The sequence below is a fragment of the Mandrillus leucophaeus genome, unplaced genomic scaffold, assembly GCF_000951045.1.
Source record: "Mandrillus leucophaeus isolate KB7577 unplaced genomic scaffold, Mleu.le_1.0 Scaffold36, whole genome shotgun sequence".
NCBI lineage: Eukaryota > Metazoa > Chordata > Mammalia > Primates > Cercopithecidae > Mandrillus > Mandrillus leucophaeus.
Genome location: NW_012103809.1, coordinates 3551894 through 3555820, shown reverse-complemented (window position 1 = coordinate 3555820; position 3927 = coordinate 3551894). Strand labels below are relative to the sequence as shown.

The 3927-nt window shown below is 41.6% G+C and overlaps 1 protein-coding gene across 1 annotated transcript in view; it reads left to right on the top strand.

Moving 5' to 3' along the window:
* The window catches only part of LOC105546482, a 659409-nt gene that overhangs the window by 20951 nt on the left and 634531 nt on the right, over positions 1-3927 (top strand). The gene's annotated exons all lie outside the window — the stretch shown is intronic.

Sequence of the window (3927 nt, the reverse complement as noted above, 5' to 3'; positions counted from 1 at the left end):
TTCTTTTTCCTCTTTTTTCTCTAGACTTCTCTTCTCACTTCATTTCTTTCATTTGATCTTCAATCATTGATACTCTTTCCTCCAGTTGATTGAGTCGGTTACTGAAGCTTGTGTATTTGTCACGTATTTCTCGTGTCATGGTTTTTATCTCTGTCAGTTCATTTATGGCCTTTTCTGTGTTGATTATTCTAGTTATCCATTCTTCCATTCTTTTTTCAAGATTTTTAGTTTGTTTGCACTGGTTCTGTAGTTCCTACTTTAGCTCTGAGAAGTTTGATCAAGTGAAGCCTTCTTCTCTCAACTCGTCAAAGTCATTCTCTGTCCAGCTTTGATCCGTTGCTGGTGATGAGCTGCATTCCTTTGGAGGGTGAGATGCGCTGTGATTTTTTGAATTTCCAGCTTTTCTGCCCTGCTTTTTTCCCATCTTTGTGGTTTTATCTGCCTTTGGTCTTTGATGACGGTGATGAACTGATGGGGTTTTGGTGTGGGTGACCTTTCTGTTTGTTAGTTTTCCTTCTAACAGTCAGGACCCTCAGCTGTAGGTCTGTTGGAGATTGCTTGAGGTCCACTCCAGACCCTGTTTGCCTGGGTATCAGCAGCGGAGGCTGCAGAAGATAGAATATTGCTGAACAGCGAGTGTTGCTGTTTGATTCTTGCTCTGGAAGCTTCATCTCAGGGGTGTACCCTGCCATGTGAGGTGTGAGGTGTCGATCTGCACCTAGTGGGGGATGTCTCCCAGTTAGGCTACTCAGGGGTCAGGGACCCACTTGAGCAGGCAGTCTGTCCATTCTCAGATCTCAACCTCCATGCTGGGAGATCCACTGCTCTCTTCAAAGCTATCAGACAGAGGCATTTACCTCTGCCGAGGTTTCTGCTGCTTTTTGTTTAGCTATGCCCTGTCCCCAGAGATGGTGTCTAAAGAGACAGGCAGGCCCCCTTGAGCTGTGGTGGGCTCCACCCAGTTCGAGCTTCCAGGCGGCTTTGTTTACCTACTTAAGCCTCAGAAATGGCGGGCACTCCTCTCCCAGCCTCGCTGCTGCCTTGCAGTTAGATCTCAGACTGCTGTGCTAGCAATGAGGGAGGTTCCGTGGGCATGAGACCCTCCCATCCAGGTGTGGGATATAATCTCCTAGTGTGCCATTTGCTAACACCCTTGGTAAAGCACAGTATTAGGGTGGGAGTTACCCGATTTTCAGGTGTCTTGTGTCTCAGTTTCCCTTGGCTAGGAAAAGGGATTCCCTTCCCCCTTGTGCTTCCCAGGTGAGGCAATGCCTTGCCCTGCTTCAGCTCTTGCTGGTCGGGCTGCACCAGCTGACCAGCACCGATTGTCTGGCACTCCCCAGTGAGGTAAACCTGGTACCTCAGTTGAAAATGCAGAAATCACTGGTCCTCTGTGTTGCTCGCACTGGGAGCTGGAGGCTGGAGCTGCTCCTATTCGGCCATCTTGCTCCTGGAATCCTGACTTTTTAAATATGTTTTTATAAGATATATTTCTCCTGGCATAAGAATAATTTCACACTTTTCCTTTAGGTGTTCTTAGATCAGAATTCATGCCACTAGGGATGCAGATATGTGTCAGTGTCTTAAGATAAGTCCTTTAGGTGTCCTTAAAATGATCTTTATTCTGGTATGTCCTTGGAGAGATTGCCTTTAAGATTTGATTTAAAATAAGAAAATAGGGATAATGGGTACAGATACACACTATTAGTAGAAAGATTACATATGTACAGAAATTGAACCAGCCTAAAAATCTCACCTTTTAGAATAATTTTTTTATCCTTTCTATTTATTTTCATTGTCATAAAAAGAAGCACATAATCCTTAACCTTTGTTTTGCATTATATCAGATGACAAACCTTCTGAATTTCACACAACACATAATTTTATTTCCTTCACACACTAATTTCCCATGTAGATATTCCTAGGTGTAATTAGACAATATTATTTTTATTTACCAGATTAGGTCCCCCCCAAAATAGATGGCTAGTAAGGAGGAAGGTTTTAATAAGCTTTCCATGTCTCCGTTTGTTTTCATACACTCCCAAACCTAGATTTGCTATGTTCAAATTAAGTAATATCTGCACAAATGGAAAATATACATGCCTTGCTGGTCCTAGATCCTCTACATGGTACCACACTGACACCAAAACAACACTCTTTAGAAGCTTGGCCCTTTGTATCCAACTTAGCCAATGGGGCTTAGCACCATCCAATTTCCTACCTAAGTTGTTCCATGGACACAGAATTTTGATTCATGCTTGCAGAGTTCACCTTCAAATGGCCAGGACTTTATCTCTCAGTCTTCCCTCCGGTCTAATTACTGGACTGTTTAACTGGAAGTCTTTTGAGGGCAACATTAATACATTCTTATTCAGATGAATTTATGAGTCTTAGCTCAATGCAATGTCTTAAATCTAATAAGAACCCATAAAAGAAACTTCTTTTAAAGTTAAATTACTTGTACAGACAACTGAATGGGAAGCTAATTATACCAGATTTGCAAAAGAATAACTTTATGATTTTAGGTAAGATACTGACCTGTGGTAATAGTTTTATTATCTATACACTGAGAGGTTTAATATTTAAGACAAATCCTCAATCTCATATGTTCATAAACAGTATCAAGCAAAACTGTATCTATTTTCATTATCACCATTACGTTGCCTTTGGCATTAAGTGGTACAGTTGCCATCCATATAATGATAAAATAATCAGCAAATTTAGATCAGCAAATTCTGGGGTTTAAATCAGTTATTTGTTGGACTTACATGATTATTTGACTGAACTGTTTCAACAGTCTAGCCAATAATATGAGTTAAGTACTTTCAGAAAAAATAGCCACAGTATTTCTCAGTGGGTAAATTCAACGCCCTCAACCCCTTTTGGGGAGATGTTGATGTTTTATGTGATATTTCTTGTACATTGAAGCTTTTAGTTCAGAGCGTGAGGGTGATGAATGGACCTTACAAGTGGAGGACTAGGGAAGAGGACACCATGGATTCTGTCTTCCTCTCTTATTGTTGGAAAGGATGGCAAATTAAAGAGGGAAGGAAGCATCTGTAATTGATTAGAAATGAATCTGGTATGCAGGGTGACAGGTCCCTGAATGGCCTTGGCTGAACCAGCTCTTCCATCTCCTGTTTGTAGTTGTCAGGATAATTGCAGAATGTGCTGAGAATGTAGTATCCTGAGATAAGGAGGAAATTTCTGCAACAGCCCAAGCTTTGTCCTGTTCCTTCCTAGGACAGGATGTCTTGCAACACTTTAGCTCAGCAATCTGTTTCCTTGGGGTCCTGCAACACTTCAGCTCAGTAATCTGAGTTCCCCTGGGGTATAAAATCCAGTGAGATTCCATCTTCCCTAGGCAGTTTTCCTGAGCCCTGGGGAGTCAGCTCACCGTGGATTTGAGACCTCTGTTGATTCATGCTGCCTGTGTGTAAGCGATAAAGTTGCTCTACATGACTTCTTGTGTAAGTGTTCTGTCTCACTAGACTCACATTTTGGAGGCTGGGTTTATGTAAAGCCTCTGGTAGCTGGGTTTGTGCAAAACCTCTTGCCAGATCTAAAAACCTTATCAGAAATTGGCAAGGTATTTAGAGTTCTCTGGAATTGATGCTGGTGGATGGTATTGGTGAGGTGGTTAGAGTCCTTCTTTGGGATTCACAACGGATGCACGGTTCCAAGGGTTGATATTGGTGCATGGTATTCTGCTTAACAAGGAAAGACTTCAAAGACAATAAGAAGGTCCACATCTTCTGACTGGGGATACCTGGATTAGATCTTTCCATTTCTAAGAAAGGAGGTTTTGACTCTTTCCAAAGCACTTAATTTGTTTTTCATCTAATGCTCTATAAGAGTAGCAGAACTGAAAGTGTATGTGGAATAATGATGTACATGATATTGAGAGAAGGGACATATTTTCGTTCT